Source organism: Mustela erminea, chromosome 7, assembly GCF_009829155.1.
Source record: "Mustela erminea isolate mMusErm1 chromosome 7, mMusErm1.Pri, whole genome shotgun sequence".
Classification (NCBI taxonomy): Eukaryota; Metazoa; Chordata; class Mammalia; order Carnivora; family Mustelidae; genus Mustela; species Mustela erminea.
Window position 1 is genome coordinate 59014365 of NC_045620.1, and position 16455 is coordinate 59030819.

Below are 16455 nucleotides of genomic sequence, written 5' to 3' on the forward strand. Positions count from 1 at the left end.
GATACGAAGCATGTTTTCATGTACCTGTTGGCCATTCATATGTCTTCTTTAGGAAAAAAAAATCTGTTCAGGTCCTCTGACCATTTTTAGTTCAATTACTACTGTTTTTTGTTTCATTTTGTTTTGATTTGGTTTGGGTTTTTTGGGCTATTTCTCTTCCCTAAAAAGGAGGATCTGAAAATCTCCTCTGTCCCTGTACACAGTGAGCATGCCCGTGGGGGCAGCTCCTTGCGTATGCACCTGTCAGGCTGAATCCAACAGGACCACACCCCTTTACTGCACCTGCCGAATGGAGGGAAGTCTGACCTCCTCAGGTCTCCCCTTCAAAGGACCCCTCAAGGGCACAAGCATCCAAGGAGTCTGAGTCTCGCTTCATTGCTGGCTTCCCCTTCAACCATGTCAGATTCTAGTCCTCAGATATCAATGAATCACTAACCCAGATGCCCACTCTGCAGCAAGCAGATGTTCTGAAACTGCTCCACCTCTTCTGCAGCTCAGAGTCTTTGAGAATTAAATCAGGTGCAGATTGAACTTGAGTTTGCCCTCTATACCTCTGACCAGGGACATTGGACTCCTCAGGGCACTTTTGGGGTTTTTTGTTTTGTTTTGTTTTGTTTCACTTTTTTTTTTAAGATTTATTTATTTATTTATTCCAGAGAGAATCTGTGTGCAAGCAGAGGGAGGGGCAAAAAGGAGAGGGAAAAAATCTCAAGCAGACTCCCCACCGAGCGTGGAGCCCTGTGCAGGGCTCCATCTCCCACTCCTGAGATCATGACCCAAGATGAAACCAAGAAGCAGATGCTTCAACCAGCTGAGCCATGCAGGCAACCCCCTCCGACCACCTTGGGAGCTATTCCCTGTTCAGGTTCAACACTGTGCTCCTTCTTGATGGGGTTTCCAGGATGCTAATCCTCTCTGGGTTCTAGTCATTGGTGAAAACATACAAGACATTGGATGTGGATAAGATACAGGGCCAATGTTAACAGTAAATCTGGATTAGAAGGATAAAAATAAAAAAAGCAGAGCCTCCTTTCTTAACATAAGCTTTGGAACCCTAAGACCCTGATTTACTTTCGTGACTCCATGGGTAAGGGAAGTCTGTGTCTGCTATATAAAGAAAAGGAGAGAATTAAGGACAAGGAAGGGAAAGAGGGAAATGAAGAGTGACCCACCCTGACGGAACTTCAGAGTCTCAGGTCCATCCTCTCAATAAGGTGCTGCTTGAAAGTTACACCCCAGGCTCATCAGTAACACCAGCCCCTTAAGAGAAACATGAAGATGGATAAGGCAATTTCTACCATTCCCCTGTTATTAGTTTTTCTTAACTCTTCAGGCGTAGCCATCAAGCATGTGACTTACTCTTTAGATATCTTTTTCGGGAGAAGACATTTGTGGTCGATTAGGAAAGTCTTGCTTCCTGTTTCGAGGCTGCTCCACTATCCTCTGTTCCTAGGAAAGAGAAGGTCAGTTTGAGCACTGAAACAGCTCTGCCAGGGGTCAGCACAGGACATTAAATATGTTTCTCGGAGCACCTGGGTGGCTCAGTTGGTTGGGTGACTGCCTTCAGCTCAGGTCATGATCCTGGAGTCCTTGGATGGAGTCTCACATCAGGATCCCAGCTCCATGGGGAGTCTGCTTCTCCCTCTGACCTCCCCTCTCATGCTGTCTCACTCTGTCTCTCTCTCAAATAAAGAAAGTTAAATTTTAAAAAAATAAATACGTTTCTCAACTGAGGATGAAAACTCATGGCTTAATCTCCTTCTAGCCTTAATTCATCCCAAATTCGACATCTGTATAGACCAGAGGGAATGAGCAATAAATCGGGATGATAATACAATAACATTTCAATTCCAGCAACAAAAAATGTCCTCGAATTAAATTGGTTTCTCTTATCAAGACCTCAAGAAGAAATGGACCTCCAGGTTACTTTACCCTGAATTAAAGGCCCCAAAATCCAAATCATTTTCTACTTACTTTTTTTATTCTGATACTCAGCCAGGAGAGTCCTAGATTCCTTTATTTAGCATCAGTTTGGTCCTTTCCTACCAGATACCCCTCCAGTTTATTTAAACTAATGGTAACCTTCATGCATCCTCTTTTCCCAGATTGCTCCAAGGTCATAACTTTTTTTACATCACCAACTACATCATTTTACATCACTGACACTCAGAAAACTTAAAAAACAAATCTCAGCCATTACAACTCATCTCCCAATCAAGTACAATTGATTTTCATTACTCTCAGTCATTACGTTCTATAAAGTCACTGTAAACCTTGATTTGCAAATACTTCTTGTGCTTTGGACAAGCAAATAAAAGCTACTTCAGCATCAGTCGTGATGCTGTGAAATCACCAACAATAAGCACAAAAATGCAAAGATCTTGGCACTGACCAGACAGAGAAAAGGACCCTCGTTTGCATGACGAGAGTTGAAACAAGAAGGCAGAGCACTGCTGGATTCCACCTCAAGTGGGAAAATGCACACAGTGGGTGACTCAAATTTGTGCTGCTCTGTGCACCTCCATGAATCGTGCAACAGCACCAGAAGTACTGATTTCGGGGTTGCAAAGAAAGATTAGCAAATAGGCAAAATCACAAATACGGAATCTGTGAATAAGGAGGATGAACTGTGTGTTCTCAATGCCCAGGACACGGTACATTCTAGACCAACTCTAGACCATTCTAGACCACAGAAGATATCTGATTTGCCTGGAGGAAGGAGCAAGGGCAAGGAAATGGAAAGAAAAGGAGGAAGTCTTCAGTTAGCCTTACCAAGATGCCAGCTAGTCTGGGACTCTCAGCCTCCTCGGCCTCTGAACTTCCTCACATGTGGACGGAAGCTTTCCTCTAAACAGTAATCACAGCATGGTGATCACCACGTCCTGGAGGAAAACAAATCCTCCTCTGTATCCCACCTTCTCACCGAGGGAGCTTGGGTTTGGGGGGTCCTGTTATTCACCACATCGAACTTACCTCCGAGGTCTGGGGAAACATTCCCAAATGTGCAGCGCACACTGCATCTTTCAGGAAACTACCAGGCCAGCAGCCGAGGTGACCTCTGAGAGGCAAAGTCCAACCCTGTGAAACCCAGCCCTCTGACTCGTGGCGGCAGCCTCTTAGCTTTAATGCTCAGCAGAGCTGCATTCCAGTGCCCTGGTTAAGTGGATTCCTGGAAATTCAGTCCTCTAACAAGACCTCACCTTTCAACTTTAGGTGAATCTGCAGGTTTCAAAAACAACATGATGCGTGGGTCTCTAAGAGCGTTAAAGACAAGGGCACCCAGGTCTATAAGGCAAGGGATCTCCAAGGTGGGGGAATTTTAGGCAGAAACCCATCTATTTTTTTCTCCCCTAAATTCTGTTTTAAATCTGGAAGCATAAATTGAAAAAGTTCCAGGGCACGTGTGCATGAGATGTTTTGTTCTGCTCTCATTCCCAGGATGGGGCGAGGGGTGAACCCTGGCATTAGATTTGCTGCCCACATTGTGTTCCTCTTTATAAAACACAGGAGGAGCTTGCTGGGTTTTGGGTTTGTTTGTTTGTTTGTTTTCCTATTTAAATTCAATTAGCCAATATATAGTACCTCATTAGTTTCAGATGCAGTATTTAATGATTCATCAGGTGCATATAACCCCCGTGCTCATCACATCACGTGCCCTCTTTAACGCCCATCCCTCAGCTGGCAATGGGAACTTACTGTTGACAGGGCTACCTTTGGGTTCAAGAGGCCTGCCCACAATCCCTCAAGCACAGAGAAAGACTTTCTGCTTCAAAGTTTTTTGTTAATTCTGGATCAGTATTTACACTAAGTCTGATGAAGTCTGTGGGAGCCAGGCCGTAGGCTCAACCACTAGGGGTCGCTGGTTTTTATTAGATCCTTATAAAAAGGATGGTTGATCTTATCACATAGTAAGTCAGCTACCTTTTTTTTAAATTTATTTTTTATTTATTTTCAGCATAATGGTATTCATTATTTTTGCACCACACCCAGTGCTCCATGCAATCAGTGCCCTCTATAATACCCACCACCTGGTACCCCGACCTCCCACCCCCCGCCACTTCAAACCCCTCAGATTGTTTTTCAGAGTTCATAGTCTCTCATGGTTCACCTCCCCTTCCAATTTCCCCCAACTCTCTTCTCCTCTCTATCTCCCCATGTCCTCCATGCTATTTGTTATGCTCCACAAATAAGTGAAACCATATGATAATTGACTCTCTCTGCTTGACTTATTTCACTCAGCATAATCTCTTCCAGTCCCGTTCGTGTTGCTACAAATGTTGGGTATTCGTCCTTTCTGATGGAGGCATAATACTTCATAGTGTATATGGACCACATCTTCCTTGTCCATTCATCCGTTGAAAGGCATCTTGGTTCTTTCCACAGTTTGGCCACCGTGGCCATTGCTGCTAAAGATAAATTCAAAATGGATAAAAGACCTCAACGTGAGACAGGAATCCATCAGAATCCTAGAGGAGAACATAGGCAGTAATCTCTTCGATATCAGCCACAGCAACTTCTTTCAAGATATGTCTCCAAAAGCAAAGGAAACAAAAGTGAAAATAAACTTTTGGGACTTCATCAAAATCAAAAGCTTCTGCACAGCAAAGGAAACAGTCAAGAAAACAAAGAGACAACCCACGGAATGGGAGAAGATATTTGCAAATGACAGTACAGACAAAAGGTTGATATCCATGATCTATAAAGAACTCCTCAAACTCAACACACACAAAACAGACAATCATATCAAAAAATGGGCGGAAGATATGAACAGACACTTCTCCAATCAAGACATACAAATGGCTATCAGACACATGAAAAAATGTTCATCATCACTAGCCCTCAGGGAGATTCAAATTAAAACCACATTGAGATATCACCTTACACCAGTTAGAATGGCCAAAATTAGCAAGACAGGAAACAACATGTGTTGGAGAAAGGGGAACCCTCTTCCACTGTTGGTGGGAATGCAAGTTGGTGCAGCCTCTTTGGAGAACAGTGTGGAGATTCTTCAAGTCAGCTACCTTTTTAATTGAGATTAAAATGAAAAACAAAATTTCAACAAGAACCTAAAGGATATTTCAAAAGATTTGTCTTATCTTTAAGAATGTTGTTGATTTACAAGGCCTATGCCTATACCTTTTGGACCTATATGATGAACGCTTGATCCAAAAATGTCGATTGGCGCCTTGATTACTTTTTGTTGTCTCACTCTCTATTACCTGCACTGTGTGACAGCAAGGCCCTGGGTAGTGACCACTGTTCTATCACCCTATACTTAGCACTGTGACATCATCCCTAAATTACTTTAAATCTGGGAAATAAGCCCCCCAATTTAGCTTTAAACTTAAGCTCCCCAAAACATTTTTAAAAACTGCTCTCTAGAAATATGTGCACTGTATTTCCCTTATAACAATACAAATCCTCCAACCAGCCTACTACTGATGCTTTTCTTTAAAACCCCCCAATTTTTTTTACATTAAAAAAAGCTACTGATGACTTCCTTTGAACTGTCCACATGAAAATAAAGAGCCATAGTTTAAAAAAAAAAAAAAGAATGTTGTTGATTTGACACTAAAGAAGAATGGCGTTTATTTAAAGAAACAAATAAAAACCAAAAAAAAAAAAAAAAGTGTGGGGGCACCAGGGTGGCTCAGTCATTAAATGTCTGCCTTCAGCTCAAGTCATGATCCCAGGATCCTGGGTTCAAGCCCCGAATGGGGCACCTTGCTCAGCGGGAAGCTTTCTTCTCCTTTTCCCATTCCCTCTACTTGTGTTCCTCTCTGGCTATGTTTCTCTCTGTCAAATAAATAAGACCTTCATAAAAAAAAAAAAAAGTGTGGGTCTTGTAAGTCAGAAAATCAGAACAAGTGTGATGTTAGAACTTTTTTTTATTAATTTTTAAATTTTTTTTATAAACATACAATGTATTTTTATTCCCAGGGGTACAGGTCTGTGAATCGCCAGGTTTACACATTTCACAGCGCTCACCATACCACATACCCTTCTCAGGGACTTTTGTTTTTTAAATGGAGGACACATAAATATCATGCTGAAGAAGAGAAGAATTTTGCTAGGAAAATGTAATGACCTTAAAGGATAGGACAGATCTTTATGAAAGGAAAAGGGAGACGCACTGGACCTAACTATTCCTAAAGACTGGGATGAGCTCTTGACCCAGACACAGCTACGAAGGAGAGAAATGGAAGATCCAGGAGTAGACTGGGATGGCTGCCTGGGAGGGAGCCCAGAGTTCAGAACTGCCAGAAGGTGGTTCCTAAACTCAAGAAAGGAACAACGGTGTGTCTGGGAAGTCCTCACTTGGACACAGATGATGTGGTTTATGCACATTTAGTCAGAGCTGCAGGATCAAGGTAGAATATTTTAAATGTTTTTTGATGGGTTTCATGGTACCAAAGAACACAGAAAACAGTCACAGTCAGGGCATGTCCTCTGGGGGAGCATGCCAAGAGGAGAGTGGGGTGACGTCTTCAAGGGATGATCCAGAGATGATGAAATGAATCCCCAAGGGGCGACCAGAACAACCAGGCAAGAGGTCCCAGCATGCTCCACAGACAGCATCGCTATCCCAGAAATTGTCCATCTACAAAGGAACAACAGGAAGGCTGGTCTGTTTTAGCACAATATGTACTTGCAGAAAGAAGAAGAAATTCCTTAGGCTCCACCATTAGCCCCTTCAAATAAAGGAAATTCCCTGATGCATGCACTCCAAAAATAAAACCAGGACTTTAACCCTACTGGGGCTATTTGACTCCATCTCTCTTCATATATGTCTATGTGTAAGCCTTTCCTTTCCTGGTAGGGAAGGGTGTTGCTAAGAGTTGACCTCATCTAATAGTGATTTAAGCTCTGTCCTGAACTGAAGAATGGACAGAAAGCCCTCCTACACAGATGTGTCCCCTTACCCCGCTGGAACCTCCAGGTGCCAAGACACTAAATATATAACTGGCCACGTGAGCTGGTTATTGTCCTATTGGACTTCTGTTACTGTTTATGGACCAAGAAATTTCAGGATAGCTGTTTTGCTTATATAGATCAAACTTCTTTTAGAGCTTTAAATGTGGGGGTTTTTTTCCCTTTTCAGATTTTTTGAAAAAATATCCCTACCGTCTATGCAAATTATATTATATCACATCCCCTGATCACATCAGATCAGCAAACTCCCCAACCTCAAGTAACAGAATACAATGCAGAATTCAACAGGAAATGTTTTAATGAACTCAAGGCCTCAGATAGCCACACCAGGACCCAAAAGCCAGACAAGCACAGAGGTTAAGACCAGACTTTTGAGGCCAGACCACCTGTGTATGCAACTCCCCTACTGCTTCCCAGCAGCGTAATCTTTGGCAAGTTATTCAGTGCCTCCAAAATTCAATTATCTTTTCTGTAAAATAAAGATAACTCTCAACAACTTCCTAAGATTGTTGCAATGCTGCATTGGAAATTGGCAATGTAAAATGCTGGGTCCTTAATAAAAATAACACCATAGTAGCATCTTTTGTAATAATGTATGGTCTTTTCTTTTCTTTTTTTTTTAATTCCTAAGAAGTTTCCAGCCCCATCTTCTTTGTAAGACTAATAGTTATCTTGGGACAGACCTTTTTTTTTCCTTGACTGAGGTCACTTGAACATGCTCTTAGGTATGAAACAGAGGAGTTGGCAGTCGCTGTCCTTAGAGAACCGTATAATTGAAAGATTTTTAAGATTAATTTATTTGAGAGAAAGAGAGCATGGGGGAAGAACAGAGGGAGAGGGAGAAAGAATCCTCAAGCACACTCCCTGCTGAGCACACAACCCAACATGAGCTCAATTCTATGACTCTGAGACCATGACCTGAGCCAAAACCAAGAGTAGGACGCTTAACTGACTGAGCCACCCAGGCGCCCCGAAACTTATTTTTGATGGGCTTAGCTCAGCTGCCTCTCTAGGGAATAGACCTTGCTACAGAGAAACCTTTTCTGAAAGAAAAGCAATAGACTGGTCCCAGAAATTCCAAGGTAGAGGGGCATAGTGATGGGTAGTAGGGTGACCTTATCCAAGAGCCTCAAATTGTGAGTGTAGACTCATGACTGGAGTTCTCAACACATGGGTCATCCACTGGAAATCAAGGAGTGAAACATGGAAAGGGGCATGTCCAAGGCTGGTGGGTCCATCCTGAGAGCATAATGGCCACCCCAGGCAATGACTGTGCAGAGAGGAGCACTGTGGCATCAGACTCCGGGCCCTGTTGAATGGATGAAGCAGATAGTATGTGCAATAACTGGAAAGTATTTTTAATGAAGAAAAGTGTGCTATTATTTAGGGGCCCGATTTTGACCAAAAAACAAAAATCCATTTTGATTTTGCAGGGCCATTGAATGGGAGGTCCTCTGGGGAGAATTCCCCCTCAGAATGGCTCACCTCACTCTCAGAATCTTTACTCAACAGTCCGAGTCTTGCACCTGTTGTCAGATCACTGGGAGCAAGAATTGTTGACAATGGCCATTCATTTGCAGGTAGAGTATGCAGACAGGCATCTGACCTAAGTGAAGCTCCTCTTCCTTGAAGGTCTCAGAGAGATTCAACAGTCTGTAAACATCAGGCAAGCCATTCCAGAAGCCCTGAGGCAGAAAGTTTCTAGGGAATGGACAGAAAGGCTGTCCTCATCTCTTAATTTTCTACAGATCACCTCGTGTTCGACTACAGGAATCAGTTCTAGATACTTACTACTGGGTCAATCTTTCCATGGATTCAAACTCATCTGAGAACTTCTGAAGAAGAAAGTTCTGAGTATAGATGTCCCTCATGTCCATTTTCCAATCACTGCACCCAGGGTAGTCTTTCCAGGAACTGGGGAATGGGATGAGTAACTTTCTGCTACCTTATTTACAGTCAGAAAGCCTATGATTTGAAGAAAAGTGTCCAAATGCTCATATGCTGTGCCATTAAAACATGGACAACCATGACACATACCTTCCAGAGAAAGTTGAGAAGATCCACAGCCATTGGGAGCATCTCCTATAAAACCAGAGATGTTGGCTCTTAAGCTACACCTGAGCATGTAACAGAGCCCCAAGGGAGGAACTAACTTGCCTCTGTGATCAAAGCAGCTGTTGAAATCAATACACTCCATATTTCTGCATGCGCTAGTTAAACACAAAGACAGCTCCACAGCTTCTTACAAAACAAACCAATGAAGGGGGCACCTGGGTGGCTCAGTGGGTTAAGCCTCTGCCTTCGGCTCGGGTCATGATCTCAGGGTCCTGGGATTGAGTCCCGCATTGGGCTCTCTTCTCAGTGGAGAGCCTGCTTCCCCCTCTCTCTCTGCCTGCCTCTCTGCCTACTTGTGTTCTCTGTCTCTCTGTCAAATAAGTAAATAAAATCTTTTAAAATAAAAAAATAAATAAAAGAAATCAATGAAGAAGGATAATGTTAACATTTGCCAGGGAGCAGCTACCATTTTTATGCCAGGACCGGAGCTCAGCTCTTCACAATACTAGCCCATTTGTATGCTAAAGATAACTCTGATATTAGGGTATTATGAAGACCATTGTGTTTTAGGAAACTGAGGCACATAAAGGAAGCAGTCACTTCATTAATAAGTAGGAAAGCCAGGATCCAAGGCTCAATCAAGCCACTCACTGGACGCCAACATCTGTCTCCCAAATCTTTGTATTTACTGTCCACTTCTCAACTGTCATTTAGGTAAATGCCTTTGGTTATAGAGTAAAGAAGAAGGGCATTGTCTAATCAGTAACATTAGCAGTAACAAAATGCTAGTGCTGCACCTTGTTGGCCTTGTGTTTGCTACTGATCCCCTGTAGCCCTTAAAACGTTACCGATCTAGACATGTTATGAGAAGAGATCACACGGAAGCTTCCTGCTCTCTAGAAGTTTCTGTGGCAAGATAGATGTACTGACAGAGACAGATAAGTTATCTCAAGACAAATACATATGCTTAGAGAAGTAGAAATATGTGCTCCACACAACAAACTATTCAAGAAATGCTTTGGAAGCAAAAAGTTAACATGTCTTTTTGAAACGACAGAGTCTGAGTTCCCTCGGTCAGCATTTTCTGAGATTTCTTAAACACAGAACACTTTAAAATTATAATACATTAACCCAGTGCTATAAGAGAGTACCTGCTATTCAATGAATTTGGGAACATTGAAAAGAAATAAAGCGAATTAAAATGGAAAAAAAAGAATATGAGCTATTTTGTTTGCTTGGAATAAAGTGCAGAGCAAAGGTGTTACAGATGAATTAATTACTCTAAGAAATGTTGAAAACTTAATTTTTACGGTTTTTTATGACAACATCTAAAAATCAGAGGATTTGTCACTTTTTTGTTAAAGGAATAAAACATCACAACTACGTATGGAAATTCTATGACAGAGAATGAAACATAGATACGTGAAGAAAACACTATATTGAGAATGGAGCAGGTGGCAGTCTGAACCTGACAGCATCCCCAAACCAAATCCTAGCGTGTTCAAGTATGGCTCTCCATTATTTTTTTAAAGATTTTATTTATTTATTTGACAGTTAGAAATCACAAATAGGCAGAGAAGCAGGCAGAGATAGAGGAGGAAGCAGGCTCTCCGCTGAGCAGGGAGCCTGATGTGGAGCTCGATCCCAGGACCCCGGGATCATGACCTGAGCCAAAGGCAGAGGTTTTAACCCACTGAGCCACCCAGGCGCCCCGGCTCTCCATTCTTTAGAGGTAGGTTATCTAAAACTAAGAGAAATACATAAACAAAATTTAAGCTTTTGCCTTTTAATTTGATTTTAAGTGTTTTCCAGAGGGTACATACTATGGCATTATTTGTTTCTGTGTTTATGAAGGACTCAGTAGAATATTCAGGGAATAATAGTGATCCAAGGGATGCATTGTGGTTGAAGAGAAGGAGCTGTGTGTGCAAAGAGAAGAAATGTAGATGAAGAAAGGAGAAATAGGAACGGGTTCTCACTTCATCCTCTAACTCTACGAAACCCAATCATTATTTTTATTAAGTAAAAGAGTCAGTTCAGGGTCTAGATTTTTATGGTAATAGCATATATGATCAGAGGTAACCAAAGACAAAGTGAAATACCAGTTGAGAGGCTCCTACCATCATTCCTACCAAGTAGTAGTAAGGGCTTGAATTTGTAAAATGGGTTTTAGAATGGAGTAGGAAGGAGAAGCAAATTGCCTTTCTATGTTTAAGAGTAGTTAGGTTTATTAATTTATTTTGTTTTGGAAGGAAAAGAGGGAAGGGGTCTGAGGGATAACCTTCAAGGCAGGTGGGATGGTGGAGAACCATTCACAGAGTTACCAAATATTGGAGGAAGACCAGTGAGTGGGAAAGGAATGGTAGCTCTGCCTTTGGATATGCTAATGTTGAGGTACTGTCTTGACATTGAAGTGTTAGAAATGGAAGTCAGCAAAATTATGGGCTAGATCTATGAACTTGGGATTTCTCAGTGTACACATTGTAGTCAAGTCATGTGGATGAGTGGGGTCACTCAGGAAGAGGGTGCATAGCAAGAACTGCAGAGGGGAAGGACAGAGCCCTGGGGAGCATGAACTTGGGCAAGAGGAGGAACGGCACTCATACAAGAAAGTGAAAGACAGAGAAAGATGGAGAGGTTTCCAGTTAGCAAGCCCTGCACTCACTAATGACATCACTTTTTTTTTTTTTTTAAAGATTTTATTTATTTATTTGACAGAGAGAAATCACAAGTAGATGGAGAGGCAGGCAGAGAGAGAGAGAAGCAGGCTCCCTGCCGAGCAGAGAGCCCGATGCGGGACTCGATCCCAGGACCCCGAGATCATGACCCGAGCCGAAGGCAGCGGCCCAACCCACTGAGCCACCCAGGCGCCCACTAATGACATCACTGAAAGTGATTTCAGAGGTGTTGAGAATGGCACGGGTAGGACAGAGTGGGTTGGAAAGAAATGCTAGGGGATGTGACAATGTGAAATTCAACATGTGGTGGTTTGCAAATGGCAAACTGGTATTTGAAGGAAAAAACAACAACAACAAAAACCACCACCTTCTCCTCTCAGAAACATGAAAAGGGGGAGATGAAGAAGTCCCGACGGGAGACAGGGTGCACTCAGAGGAGAATCAGGTGTTAGCTAAGTCTGGGAGTTATAAAGAATGTTCTCTGAAGAATTTAGGAGCGAAAGCAGTCTATCAACAGTGGAACAATAACCCTTCTTTCTGCCCTCACTGCCATTCCCCCAAACCCCCTTGACTAGTTCCTTCCTCAGATCCCTAGTGTATAGCTTCAATGACTTCCTGAGGAATCCTAGACTCAAACTCTTTCCTTTTTTATAGAGCCAGGGATACTTTCCCTATTTTGTCACTCTTCATATATGTAATTTTTTCAGACTCTGTTTTCTTCTAGATTGAGAGCTCCAAGAGGCTAGGAAATGTATGTAGTATCTTCACTATTGTATTCCCACATAATAGGAGCTCAATAAATGATGTGTGGGATGAACGCATGAGTCGATCATTCTCTGGATAGGGATCCAGAGTTCACGGTGAGAAGGGTTTGCCTGGCGGGTAGCAGTGGGAGAAAGAGTGAACAGGCAGGTAAAACAAGGAAGTATTGGAATGAGAGAGAGAAAGCAGGTCACTCAGAAGTATGTGGATCTTGGTTTGTGAAGAAGTACAAAAACTAGTTACAGGATTCTGCCTGTGGTTCCAGTTTATAGAAATTTCTCTTTTGATAATTAATAGCATCCCACTAAACCTTTGTTCAGGTGTCTGAACAGAAAGCTGGTGATGAAGTTCAGATCTGGTGCATGGGTAGCAAGTTAAGGGACATCATCCTTCCTACCTACCTTCCTTCCTTCCTTCCAACCACCCATCCATCCATCCATCCGTCCGTCCTTCCTTCCATCCATCCATCCACCCATTCATCCTACCTATTCATTCATCAAAACTTACTGTGGGCCAGGCACTATTCTAGGGGCTGGTGACACTCTAGTGAATTAAAGACACAAAACCCCACATCCTTTTTGAGTTTTGAAAAGATAATAAATAAGATAAATGGAATTTTGTAAAGTGATGAATACTAAGGAGTAAAATAAATGAAGCAGTAAAAAAGGACAGAGAGAGAGAGAAAGCCTATGTGTGTGTGTTTTGAAGCTAGGGTGAGATCATACATTTTAGATACAAGAGCCAATGAAGACCCCACGTTATGTTTTGAGAAAGGAAGGAGGACCTGGAATGCTCAAGCCACAGGGAGGAGGAATCCAGTGAGGCTGGAGCAGTAAGGAAGGGGAGCAGGGAGGAAGAGAAAACATAAGAAGTGTGTCACCAACTGAGGGAGACTCGACGGGGAGATCTTCCTGGCCGCTGTAAGGACTTCATCTAGCTTTTATTCTGGTTGGGACAGCGGGTGGGTCTATAGAGGCTTGAGGAGTGTGATCTAAAATCTTAACCAGGTATTAAAATCATTACTTTGGCTGATAGATTGGGAAGGGGGACTAGAGTGAAAGCAGGAGTCACAGCTGGGGACTGCAGCCATTTAGATGGCAGACTGGGATCAAGGTGGCTGGGCGGCGATCACGAGACGTGGTTCCATTCCAGAGAGAATTTGAAAGTAAACCAACAGCTGATGCCATTGGATTGGGTTTGAGTGTGAGGGTGAGAAGGAAGGAAAGGGAGCCCCCACACTCTCAGCCGGAGCCCTTGAAAGATGAAACAGGCCCCAACAAGGTAAGAGAGGCTTGTAGGTAGGGAAGGTTTGGGGAGGGGCTGTTTTAAATATGTTAAGTCTCAAATGTTTATTAAATATCCAAGTGGCAAGGTTGAGTAGACAGTGTGAAGCTCAGGGGAGAAGTCCAAGCCAGAGATATAAATTGAGGAGTTTATCAGCCTATTGATTTGATTTTATGTCATGAAGCTATTTTTAATTCTGGAACTTTCATTCCATTTTCTATGGTGGCTCTACCATTCTACATTCCCACCAACAGTGTGCAGGGTTTCAAATTCTGCACAGCTTTGCCAACACACGTTATCTTTTTTGTTTTTGTTGTTTTGGGTAGCATCCACCATTATAGGAGTAAGGTGATATCTCACCTCAGGTGAGATATCAAACCCAGGTGTAGGTTTGATTTGCATTTCCCTGATGATGAGTGAGATCACAGAGAAGCTCCTACCCAGAGTTCCTCATTGAAGATGAGAAAGCTTCTTTGTTTGATCCAACTTTCATCAGGCTCCTGAACCTTCTCCTAGGCCCAGCTGTACACTTCCCTGTGAAATAGAGTTTTAGCAAGAATATGGCTTCATTAATTTACCAAGAAACCCACACCCTCAATATCTGATCACCTCAATAACTGATTACCTCAGTGTCTGACCAGGTTTGTCACCCTCCACCCTTCCCCAAGTGATGTCTGATCCAACTCAGGCCTGCCTTCGGCAAGATTCCCATTGGATGGGCTTAGCCAGAACTCCTCCCCATAGCCCTGATGTTTCCTCTCAGTAATTTTCCACCCATTCACCCCCACCCTGTTCCTGGGCTCTAAGGCCCAACTTGCCCTTGTTGTGTGAGAGGATGAGCACCATCGCTCCCACTCTGCAAACCTGCCCTGCACTGGGCCCTCTACCTATCTCAGCGATCCTGAATAACCTGCCTTACTGTCTTGAACAAGTGCCATTCAAATATTTTTTTCTTTAACAAAGATGGAGGAAGAGTTTCAGAGAAACCAGGAAATGTCTTCAAAGGTTAAGGAGGGACAAGAGATGGAAACAGAATTGGAACTTTATGGGGGCTTGGGGAGCATGAGCACCGCAGACTGCGGGAGACAGGGTGATCTGAGGTATGTGGCGTTCCAGTGATGGACTCAGGTCGGGGAAAAGGGGTGACAGGCTGAGACCTGAGGTCCCGAGACATACGGTGGAGGTGAGGCCTTGAACTAGGGAGATGAGAAAGGGGGCAGCCAGGCACCATAGGAGGCCTGGGGGTAGGGGAAGAGACAGTCTTACTCCAAACACACAGGTCCCCTTCTCACCCCCAGCAGCAGAAATCAGTGGGCCTGGGAAAGTAGTCTTATCCCAAGGTACTGGGGTCACTCCTGACCCAAAAAGCTCAGGAGGCAGGAAGGCCTACAAGAACTGCCCCAGAACGCCATGCAGAAGCTGTCAGGGCACTGTCAAGTGTGGTATTTGGGGTTCAGTCCCCAATAAAGCCTCCTGTACTATCCCCTAAAGTAGTCATGCTTTCAGTCCCAGCCAGGTTACCCAGGCCAAAGGTGCAAAAAGGGGAGTGCGAGTGAAGTGTGACGCCCGCAGCGTAAGGAAGCCTAAAGAAATGAACAGGTGAGAGAAGACGGAGTTAACAGGACCCAGAAAACTGGAGATTCCCCTGGAACCAACAAGTCTGTGACTCATGAGCTGAGCTGGGCTTAGTGTGTCCTGAATGGAGGCCGGAAATTTGGATGCATGAGCACATCAGGGAGAGGGTGATGGTCAGGGGAGCTGTGAGGCACCTGCACGGCTGAGCATGGGGGGAGGGGCTGAGCACTGAAGGCCCAGCCACCCGTGCTCCCCTGGATTTCTCACAGCAGTGCCACAAATAACAAGACAACCATGAGATAGATCTCAGCAAAACCTGGCCTTGCGACCCAGCCCACAACCCTCCTTCTGCCAAGAAGGTTGGCCTCTGGAGCAACCATCTGCAAGCTTTGGTACAGGCGCTCTACACCTGTGTTTGGAAACCACTCCTTTAGCACCATGCGGAAGCTCTGGGTTGTAGTGCTTTTTTTCTTTTTTTTTTAACGTTTAAATTCAATTAATTAATATACAATGTATTATCAGTTTCAGAGGGAGAGGTCGGTGATTCCACAGTCTTATATAACACCCAACACTCATTACCTCATGTGCCCTTCTGAATATCCATCACTCTGAGTTATGTTCTTTTTTTTTTTTTTAAAGATTTTATTTATTTGTCAGAGAGAGAGAGGGAGCGAGAGCGAGCACAGGCAGACAGAGTGGCAGGCAGAGACAGAGGGAGAAGCAGGCTCCCTGCCGAGCAAGGAGCCCAATGTGGGACTTGATCCCAGGACGCTGGGATCATGACCTGAGCCGAAGGCAGCTGCTTAACCAACTGAGCCACCCAGGCGTCCCTGAGTTATGTTCTTATTAAGAGCAATTAAATGTCATTACATCCCCATAAATGTCTAAGAGTGAATGGTGTCTAGGCCCTGGGCTAGCTTTCAGGGAACTAATTGTGGGTGTGGTGACAATGACAGACGTTAGCCTAGGCCTGGGACAGCGAAGCCGCCCAGGGTTCAAGATGTGGGCCACGACAGGGCAGGGTGGGGGTGAGGGGCAGGAGAGCTTGGCCCCAGTTGCGGGGGGGAGGGGTGCTGAGGAAGGCCACCCAAAAGCCCACATGTGCTGGCAGGATGCTGTAGACAGGCACGAGGCCATGGCCACACGAATGGCCAGCAGCAGGACAGGC

The 16455-nt window shown here is 43.9% G+C and overlaps 1 long non-coding RNA gene across 1 annotated transcript; it reads right to left on the bottom strand.

Annotated features, from left to right (window-relative positions):
• Positions 1–1178: 1178 nt before the first annotated feature.
• Positions 1179–3045, bottom strand: LOC116595427. The gene is made up of 3 exons (XR_004287675.1): positions 2974–3045; positions 1360–1449; positions 1179–1260 (listed from the first exon to the last, which is right to left on the bottom strand). It is a non-coding gene; the product is annotated as an uncharacterized LOC116595427 (long non-coding RNA).
• Positions 3046–16455: the final 13410 nt, after the last annotated feature.